The sequence below is a fragment of the Delphinapterus leucas genome, chromosome 1, assembly GCF_059928025.1.
Source record: "Delphinapterus leucas isolate spDelLeu-1000000601 "Yukka" chromosome 1, BTC_Dleu_Yukka2, whole genome shotgun sequence".
Classification (NCBI taxonomy): Eukaryota; Metazoa; Chordata; class Mammalia; order Artiodactyla; family Monodontidae; genus Delphinapterus; species Delphinapterus leucas.
The window spans coordinates 165,657,495-165,668,678 of NC_143129.1; the positions used below are offsets into that span (position 1 = coordinate 165,657,495).

The 11,184-nt window shown below is 45.7% G+C and overlaps 1 pseudogene across 1 annotated transcript in view; it reads right to left on the reverse strand.

Annotated features, from left to right (window-relative positions):
* The window catches only part of LOC149750801 (putative ornithine decarboxylase), a 48,753-nt pseudogene that overhangs the window by 11,204 nt on the left and 26,365 nt on the right, over nucleotides 1-11,184 (reverse strand). The gene's annotated exons all lie outside the window — the stretch shown is intronic.

Consider the following 11,184-nt stretch of genomic DNA (forward strand, 5'->3'; position numbering starts at 1 on the left):
CCCAGATCTCAGGGGCCAGGGCAAATACCACCCCAGGCTGTCCTTCCAAACCTCGGCCAGCCCTGCCTGCTCAGCCCAGACGTCCCAGGCCCCGAGAACTAACCCTCCTTTGTCACCCACACGACAGGATCACAGGTGAAGTCAGACTCCAATTATACGTGAACATCAGAGACAATCAGAGTGGAGGGACCCTGGGAACCGGCGTCCACCCTTCCCACTTCACAGATGGAAACACCGAGGGGCCCAGAGGTCTCCGGAAGACTCAGCAAACCTGGAGGGGGTAGAATCAGGACCTCAGATTCTAATCACGGGCCGGTTCCACTGCGTCAGAGCAAGAGCTGGTCTCTCCTGGTGCTGTCCCTCCACGGCACATTTAAATACCTCGCTGGAAGTTTTTCCAAACGGAAAAGTGAGCCTATCTGCATCACTCAGTGTCCAGTCACGTCCCTGCTCCCTGGGCCCGCCCTCCCTCTCCATGTGGGCTGCTGAGGTCTCTGTGACCCCTTGTCCCTCCCAGGCTGAAGCCATCACCTTGGGCCCGCCCTCCCTCTCCATGTGGGCTGCTGAGGTCTCTGTGACCCCTTGTCCCTCCCAGGCTGAAGCCATCACCTTGGGGCTGCCCACCCTCTAGGATGTCAGCCGTCACTTCCGGCAGGCTCACACCCCGCCTCTGTGCTGTGACCAGAGCCTCCTTGCTGTTCCAGGAAGGCAGCTCAGCAAGGAGCCGGCTCCTGTCCTGACTCTTCTTTTCTGCCAGCCCTGTCTGGCCTTCTGCTCACTTGTGGCCTCCAACCCTTTTCCCTCCCACCAGGGGTCAATGCCCCCTGTCTCCCATCCCCCTTAGGCTCTGGGAGCTTAAACATCTAGGAAGGGGCAACAGGTAGAGCCTGGATTGGAGGGAGGAACTTGCTGCAGGACCAGGACAAATCCCTTAACTTCTAGAGTCTCATGAATCCCATCTGTGAATCCAAACAAGATAGTAAAGTCCAGGCTTTTACAGAGACCCCCACCTACTCTCACCCCAGACTGATTCAGCTGGAACTGACTTGTAGCTCTGCTTCTTAGATGCTGTAAGTTCTTGGGCAGATGACCTCACCTCTGGGGGCCTCAAGATGGGGATAAACCAGCAGGTGGTCGTGAGGATTAAATGAGATGAAAAGAGTTTAGCCAGGTGCCAGCATATACCAGTAATCATGATAATAGCAACAAGAATGGCCAATATTACTAAGCCTTAAATAAGTGTCAGGCATTACGCTGAGTACTTTATGTGGGTCAGTCATGGAGTCTTCACAGCAGCTTATGAGGCAAATTCCAGCCAGAGCCAGCTACACATTTGTGGGACCCTGGACAAAGTGAATCTGTGTCGGATGGGTGACCCCCATGGGGTTGCAACCTCAGCACCAGGACGAGCTCAGTACCTGGATTAATGGTGGACAAGATGCTCCTGGTGCATTGCCTACCCAACGTGCGGGGTGTCGCCAGCCTGGGGTGAGGACAGCTGCCACCTTGCCCTGCACTGAGACCTGTGAGGCCATGTGCCTGACCCCAACTTCTTGGCTCTAGGCAAATCCATATGGATAGAGCTGGCCCCGACCAGATCCCCGCGAAGCAGTGGAGCCCAGTCGGAAACTGTTCCCCCTCAAGCCATGGTAATTCTCCTACCCCTGCTCTGCCCACAGTGACAGGTACATGGGTGAAGCTCAGACTCCTGCTAATATGTGACCATCAGAGCCCCGTCAGAACCAGTAAGGACCTAGGCTCCTTCTCAACCTCCTCTCCCATCCTGTACATGGGAAAGCTTAGAGGCCAGAAGGAGAAAAGGGCCGAAACTCCCCTGGCGAGCTGGTGGTGGACTTGGCCTTCAGGCCGCCTCCGCACGCTGCAGATCCTGGGTGGGATCTGATTCCGGGTCCACTGCCCTGGAGGATGTATTGGCCTCTGCTTATGTGTAGATTCTTGCCTTTCTCTGTGGGTTTAAATATTTCTTTGAAAATCTCTCTAAATGGGAAAGTCAATCACACCCCATCAGGCCATGGAGCTGGACCACATCCCCCTCCTCTCACGCCCTTCCCACCCACCACCTGGGCCCCTCGTCTCCTTGTCTCTCTACCTTCCCATGCAGGCTGCCAGGGCTCACTCTGTCACCTGCTTGTCTCTCCCAACTGCCTCCACCAACCCAGGCAGGCCCTCCTCCTTCAGGCTGGACCCACCTGTGTGGTCCCTGGGCCTCTCTTGATTGCTGCTCAGCCCAGACCTGGGTGGCGGAGGTACTGAGCATCTCAGGGATACAGAACCTGGGCCCTCAGTCCTACCCCTGCAGCAGCTTGAGGAGGAAGGCCCTGTGTCCCTTGAACTCAAGAAGACAGTTGGGGACACACGTTAGCTTGGAGGGAGATTAGTTAGGGTCTAAGCAGGAAAATAAAGCCACTTCAGCTCTTCACAACAGAGACAATTTAATGCAGAGGATTGTTTCCACAGGTGATGGAGCAGCTGAGGGCCAAACAGCGAACAGTGAAGCAACCTGGATCCTGGCAGGAAGTTATTCCCATGCCTGGACTGGAGGGGCAAAGGGAACAGTGACGTTCCCCAAACCGGAGTCAGAGGTCACTTCGAGGAAGTTGGAACCACGGAGACACAGCCACTGCCTAGGAAGCTACCTGGGACAGAGAGGTGGAGGAGACACAGCCTGGTTTCTCCTGTGGCCTCCCAGCCTCATGCCAGTGCCCCCCAGTGGCTGACCCCTGCCGGAAGCCAGTCCCCCTGGGAGATGGGACAGAGTCAGGGAGGGACAGAGAGTGCATGGGGAGGGGGGCAAGCAGACCCAGGATGATCACAGGTGGTTGGAGGCTCCTTACAGGTAGAGACATTTACCTGAGCCCTCGAGGATGAGAAGGTGCCAGCCAGGCCAATACTGGGCAGAGCATTCCAGGTGTCGGTAACTGCTGGTGCAAAGGCTCAGAGGTGCGAACAAGCTTGGGCCCCAGGAGTAGAAAGGAATGTAGCGGTGGAAGAAAGGAGGTGGGAATTTGCTGGGCTTCAAAGTCGATGTATAATACAAGTCAAGTATTAGCCTGATATTACAGATGTGAAAATGGGGAGGAGGGTGCAAAATGTGGCATACAAAGAACCCTTCTAATAAGATGATCTCAAATCCAGACCTGATCTCGAGCAAGCTAGACACTTGCAGATGGAGAGGCTTTCAGTTCTGAACGAGCTCCCCCTTTCCTCCTAAATGCACAATCCTGAGGGATGCTCCTTGTCCATTTCCCAGCCTCGCCAGCTATATACACCACCCTGGTGATGTCTGCACTCTCTCTCCAAAGCTGCAGTGCTTGCTTTCTTGGCTTGTGTGTTCCCTTTGGTGGGAACACTCTTCCATCACATGTTCAAATCATGCTTTCTTTTGCTTACAGGAATCATTTGTTCAGGGTTAAATTCAAGAGTGGGTCAGCTCAGTTGCTGAGGCACCAAAACACCCAGGAAATGAAGGGAGAGAAGAAAACTGAATGTCACCAAAACTCAGTAAGAGATTGGAAGTCAAACTTTGGTAGGTCATACGGGGTGAGGGGACACTCACCCTGGCTTCAGGAGTGGGTGGGTGTGGTAAATTGCAGGGCTTTGGCTTTGCAAGAAATGCTGCAAGTTTGGGCAGAGCTGAATTGCTTAAGACAGAAGGGAGAGGTGGGGTCACCAGCAGGGCCTCCTGTTACCAGCAGGCCCATACTTCTACCCTCTCTCTGTACAACTTCTTCTGAATGAATGTTGAACAGATATTTAAGGAACATTTATTTAATGCTGGAACCATGGGGTATCCACATGTAAAAGGATGAAGTGGACTGCTACTTCATACCATACATAAACGTTAACTCAAAGTGGATGAAAGACCCAAATATAAGAGGTAAAACTATAAAACTCTTAGAAGACAAGATAGGAGTATATTCATGATGTTGGATTAGGCAATGGTTTCTTAGATATGGGGAGAGACTGTTAATGTATACGGGATTTCTTTCTGGGGTGACAAAAACATATAAACATTAGATTGTGGCAATGCTTGCACAACACCATGAAGATACAAAAAATATATAGAGAATTGTACACTTTAAATGGGTGAAATGTGTGGTATGTGAATATCTCAAAATATATTTTAAAAAAGAATATTCATACCATGTTCTTGGATCGGAAGAATCAATACTGTGAAAATGGCTATACTACCCAAAGCAATCTACAGATTCAATGTAATCCCTATCAAACTACCAATGGCATTCTTTACAGAATTAGAACAAAAATTTTTACAATTTGTATGGAAACACAAAAGACCCTGAATAGCCAAAGCAATCTTGAGAAAGAAAAACGGAGCTGGAGGAATCAGGCTGACTTCAAACTATACTACAAAGCTACAGTAATCAAGACAGTATGGTACTGGCACAAAAACAGAAATATAGATCAATGGTACAGGATAGAAAACCCAGAGATAAACCCATGCACATATGGTCACCTTATCTTTGACAAAGGAGGCAAGAACACACAATGGAGAAAAGATAGCCTCTTCAATAAGTGATGCTGGGAAAACTGAACAGCTACACGTAAAAGAATGAAATTAGAATACTCCCTAACAACATACACAAAGATAAACTCCAAATGGATTAAAGACCTAAATGTAAGACCAGACACTATAACTCTTAGAGGAAAACACAGGAAAAACACTCTTTGACATAAACCACAGCAAGATCATTTTTGACCCACCTCCTAGAGTAATGGAAACAAAAATAAACAAATGGGACCTAATGAAACTTCAAAGCTTTTGCACAGCAAAGGAAACCATAAACAAGATGAAAAGACAACCCTCAGAATGGGAGAAAATATTTGCAAATGAAACAATGGACAAAAGATTAATCTCCAAAATATATAAACAGTTCATGGAGCTCAATATCAAAAAAACAAACAATTCAATTAAAAAATCGGCAGAAGACCTAAATAGACATTTCACCAAAGAAGATATACAGATGGCCAAGAGGCACATGAAAAGATGCTCAACATCACTAATTATTAGAGAAATGCAAATCAAAACTACAGTGAGGGATCACCTCACACTGGTCAGAATGGCCATTATTAAAACATCTAGAAACAATAAATGCTGGAAAGGATGTGGTGAAAAAGGAACCCTCCTGCACTGTTGGTGGGAATGTAAATTGATACAACCACTATGGAGAACAGTATGGAGGCTCCTTAAAAAACTAAAAATAGACCTACCATAGGACCCAGCAATCCCACTACTGGGCATATACCCTGAGAAAACCATAATTCAAAAAGAGACATGTTGGGCTTCCCTGGTGGCGCAGTGGTTGAGAGTCCACCTGCCAATGCAGCACGGGTTCGTGCTCCGGTCCAGTGAGCCATGGCCGCTGAGCATCTGGAGCCTGTGCTCCGCAACGGGAGAGGCCGCAACAGTGAGAGGCCTGCGTACCACAAAAAAAAAAAAAAGAGAGACATGTACCACAATGTTCATTGCAGCATTATTTACAATAGCCAGGACATGGAACCAACCTAAATGTCCATCACAGATGAAAGGATAAAGAAGATGTGACACATATATACAATGGAATATTACTCAGCCATAAAAAGAAACGAAATTGAGTTATTTGTAATGAGGTAGATGGCCCTAGAGTCTGTCCTACAGAGTGAAGTAAGTCAGAAAGAGAAAAACAAATACTGTATGCTAACACATGTATGGAATCTAAAACAAAATGGTACTGATGAACGTAGTGGCAGGGCAGGAATAAAGACGTAGACATAGAGAATGGACTTGAGGACACGGTTTGGGGAGGGGGAAGCTGGGATGAAGTGAGAGTAACATCGACATATATACACTACCGAATGTAGAATAGTTAGGTAGTGGGAAGCAGCCGCATAGCACAGGGGTATCAGCTCAGAGCTTTGTGATGACCTAGAGGGGTGGAATAGGGAGGGTGGGATGGAGGATCAAGAGGGAGGGGAGATGGGGGTATATGTATGCATATGGCTGATTCACTTTGTTGTACAACAGAAACTAACACAGTATTGTGAAGCAATTATACTCCAATAAAGATCTATTTTTAAAAAAGTAAGAAAAATCAGATATTAGCACCATTAAAAAGAAAAAAGAATATTCACTTAAAGAGACACCACAATATTACTAACTTACAAAGTGGCTCTCAGTCCAGCCCTGGGTAAAACAGACAGAACATAGATCTTGCAAACCTGCCAGTCTGAGTTTGAATCAAATCTAAAAACCTAGAAAGTGATTTATCTACTCTAAGCGTCAGGATTCTCACCCATGGAAAGGGTATGATAAGAAGCACCTACAAGGTAGATTCTTAAATGCACACACTCTTAGATTGTCAGAATCTCTGAACCAAACATCTTAGACCTGAAAAGATATGTGGTCGAACCTCCCTGTCTCTCGGTATATAAATCCTCTTTTCAACTTCCTAAATAGGTCATCATCCCACTAGGTTGCTTGCATACCCCCCAGGGACAGGGAGCTCACCCCACTTCCTGAGGCAGCCAGCCTTATTCTTGAACAGCTCTGATTGATGACGAGGTCTTTCTTTAAACTCTGTCTCTTCCTGGTTGACTCTTTTTTATTTTATTTTATTTTATTTTTTATTTTTGGCTGTGTTGGGCCTTCGTTGCTGCACGCAGGCTTTCTCTAGTTGCAGTGAGCGGGGGCTACTCTTCATTGTGGTGCGCGGGCTCCTCATTGCGGTGGCTTCTCTTGTGGAGCACGGGCTCTAGGCGCGTGGGCTTCAGTAGTTGCAGCACACAGGCTCAGTAGTTGTGGTTTGCAGGCTCTAGAGCACAGACTCTGTAGTTGTGGTGCACAGGCTTAGTTGCTCTGTGGCATGTGGGATCTTCCCGGACCAGGGCTAGAACCCGTGTCCCCTGCATTAGCAGGCGGATTCTTAACCACTGCGCCACCAGGGAAGCCCCTGGTTGACTCTTAGGTCCTGCCTCCTCCCTTTCAGGCCCCCACAGAACCCCTTCAGTGACCTGAAATTTGTATCAATATGTCCCTGAGTCTGTCCTTTTCTGGGTCAAAAACTCCTTCTCTGATTTCCATCTAGTATAACTCCGTGGTTTTCCCAGTGCAGAAGCAAGGTTCCAGAGAGATTCACCACAGGTAACACAGAGGCTGAGAGATCACATGGTGAGTTGGGGGACCAGCCCGTCTACCCAGAGCTCCTATGGCAGACAACAGAATGTGTCAGCACAGGTCTTCCCCGGGGCTTTGACTAAGTTCCATATGTTGGCTCCTAGCTTGGGGATGAGTGCAGGATTGATCAGAGACACATCATGACTGGCACAGCACCCAGCACCAAGGACCCCTCTCCAAGCTGAACCTCCACCTCACTCAGCCTGCCTGGTCGGGCTTGTGTCCTGAGTCTCTTTGAAGCATGGCTGGAATGACTCACCAACATCCAACAATTATGCCAGTCCCGGGAAGAGCAGAAAGATGGGGAAACAGGCTCTCTTTTCGCAAGTTATCCCCAGTTTTGTTATCCCCACTAGAGACCAGAGAGGAGGACTTAGTATTCCCATTGTATTTAGACTAAAAGATGAAGAGATTTGCTCAGGGTCATACAGCTGGTAAGACAGAGCAGGAATTTGAACCCAGCTCTGTTGACCTCAGAGCCTCTGTTCCCGGGAATGAAAAAGCAGCATAACTCAGTGATTAAACACATCGAATTTAATGTGCCCAATGGAGATGAGGGGAGGTGAGGATAATATAATTATTTATCGAGTGCTTACTACCACACACCCTGCCAGGTATCAACTCATTCAATACTCACAAAATCTTACGGATGTAGTTACAGTTATTATCCCCATTTTATAGGTGATGAAACCAAGGCAGGGAGAGGCAGGATAATAATAAAATCTACTTAATAGGACCATGGAGAGTAAATGAGGTAATGCATGGAAAGCCCATAGTTTAGTGCCTTCATGACACTGGTTAAGTACTTAAACTGTAGTTAACGATAATGATAATAATGTTGGCAAGATAAGGGCCTTAGAGATCATCTAAACCAGAGACCTTAAACTTTTTGTCTTAAAAATTAAATATGGACCCTATAGGGGATATTTGTCGTGTCTTGTGGATGCCCGGCATCTCTGAACACCGCTTCTGGAAGTTCCATCTCTCCAATGTGGAAGCAAAAATTAACTTTGCCAAGTTCGCTTGCAGCGAGGATGTGTGAAAACATGAACCTGGGCTCTATCAGGTTGATCTGAAGGCAATGAGGACTGGCTAGTATTACAAAAGTGACTCTAGCCACCGCCATGGTGTGTGATGGTGAAGCAGTGGTTAATTAAATTGTTGCCTGTTGTCAGTTGGAATGAAGTTCCCGTTGAAAGTAAGGCTTTAAGGACCAAATGTCTAGTGCCATAAAATGGCACAAAAGGCAGAAGGAATACCAGTATTTGGGGCGGAGTAACTTCTGCATGTCCTAGAGAATTTAGGGAAATAATATGGCAAGCTCAGAGGCATAATTTATTGGCACAAGACATGGCCAGAGAATCAGGAACTTTCTATGACTAAACTGTGAAGAATCTCTCATCTCTTACTGCTGAAGAGACGAATGAGCCAATAACGGAAATACAAGTTTGAGAATGCAAGTTGCCCTATCACAACATCAGTTAATTTATAGCCTTACCTCACGTGCGCACATGCACGCACACACACACATCTACTAACGTTAAACATACACCCATCCTATGACTCAGCAATTCCATTTCTGAGTATACACTCAAAAGAAATAAGAAACACTCAACAGAAATATGTCCACCAAAAGACGTGTACAAAATCATAGCAAGTTTATAATATCGCCAAACTGGCTACAATCTAAAAGTCAATCAATCATAGAACTGACAAATAAATTCATATATATCTCATGGAATACTACACAGCAATGAAAAAGAACAAACTAATGCTAATTGTAAAACCATGAGTGAATCTCACAGACATATGTAGAGCAAAAAAAAAAGGCAGACCCAAAATAACAATACATACATACTTCATGATTTTATTTATATGAAGTTCAAAAACAAGTAAAATTAATCTACTCTGACAGTAGTCAGAAGAGTCATTACCTCTGGGTAGGAGGCTACTGGCAGGGAGGGAGTGTGAGAGAGCCTTCTGGGTTCCTGGAAATGTCCTATATCTTATATCTTGTTCTACCAGTGGTAATACAGAATATACTTACAGATCCTCCCCTACTAACAATGGGGTTATGTCCCAATAAACCCATTACAAGTTGAAAACATCTTAAGTTGAAAATGCATCTAATACACTCAGCTACTGAACATCATAGCTTAGCCCATCCTACCTTAAACGTGCTCAGAACCCTGACATTAGCCTACAGTTGGGCAAAACCATCTAGCACAAGGCCTATTTTATAATAAAGTGTTGAATACCTCATGTAATGTATTGAGAGCTGCGCTGAAAGTGAAAAACAGAATGGTTGTGTGGGTACAGAACGGTTGTAAATGTATCAGCTGTTTATCCTGGTGACCTCGTGGGAGGGAGCTGCGGTCAGTTGCTGCCACGCTCAGCATCACAAGGGAGTATGGAACCAAATATGCTAGTCCAGGAAAAGATCAAAGTTCAAAATCTAAAATATGGTTTCTACTGAATGTGTACCACTTTCACATCACCGTAAAGTCAAAAAATTGTAAGTCGAACCCTCACAAGCTGGGGATCATTGGCATATATATTCACCTTTTCATATATGCATATACACATACATATATATTCATGTATATATTGTGTATATACATTCATTCAGCTGTACACTTAAGATTCACATTTTCATAGCTATATCAGGCCTCTGGTGACATATGAAAGTTGAAGGATTGACTTAGAAAACATGCATCCTAAGAATTGTAATAAAGACGTATGTGGAGCTTTCGATGTCTCAAAGTGCTTCAGACCCACAGAATACGTCAAGCCCCCCTCGTCAGCACAGTTAACCCTTTTCCTGGCACTGATGAGGCTGTTTCTGACTCTCTAAAGGTCCCTGTTATGACCTTGTGGGAGGGTTGTAAGTGACAGTAATCTCTTCATGCACCCCCCCACCCCTCATTGCTTCAAATTCTTTAACAGCACACCCCAAGGGCACCCCAGTAACGTCAAACCCTAGAGGGGAACACTGCCATACCAAAATAATCTAAAGGTTTAATCAATTTACATTAACAAAAACCTGTAGAATCTGTGTGGGAATGGACGCTGAGGGTGTTAGACACAGAAAGGAGGAACATAACTTTGATCAGACCAGTTTATCCGTATGGTTCACTTACCTGCAGTCACCATCTAGGTGCGCGCTCAAACCTCCGGGAGTGGTCTGCTTGGTTGATTAGCTAAACCTGAACTCCATGGTGGCCTGCGGTAAGTGAGGTTGAATGCCATAAATTCCCTGGTTTCATACAGAGGAAGGAATCCAGAGATTTAAGGAGAGCATCCAAGCAGCTCGTCCACCATTTAACTACGTTTCCTGTAGAGGTTCAGGAGAACATGCCTTCTCCAAGGACTGAGAAATGCATTGAGAATCACACCAGCAAAAGGAGTAGTAGTTTCTTTGAAAATCACTCTCTAAGCCAGAGATAAAGGACGGAAATTCTGCCATTGAAATGGACTTCCTTATTTCAAAGGGAAAGATGAGATGAGGTCCTGGAGGATAGTACAGGCCAAGTAACAGCACTTGGCCGCAGAGGCAACATGGTTACCATCGTGGACAGCAGGACCCTAGTGGGATCAGAATGGTTAGGTCTGCAGGGATCTTTGGTGTGGTCAGTTGACCGTGGGCTCTGCAGGACAAAAGTAGGTGTTCAGACTACTGAGATCCCATTTGATCTGTTTAACCCAAAAAGAGACTCTAGGTATACCCAATAATTTTAAAAATAATAGGCAAAAAAATGATAAACGATATTTTGTATAGTCAGGATAAAGTAAGTGTTGGTAACTGATTTAAATAAAATTGTGATAAAATATATTGGGAAGACTGAAGAGACGTGAGGAGATATAGAAGAACCTCATAAAAAAATAAGTATATGATATTTAATGCATTAAATCATGAAACAGCATCACAAGCTCGTTATCTGGGGATATTGAGTCAACAGCAGAAGAAATGCCTGACAACGTTCAAAGTGATG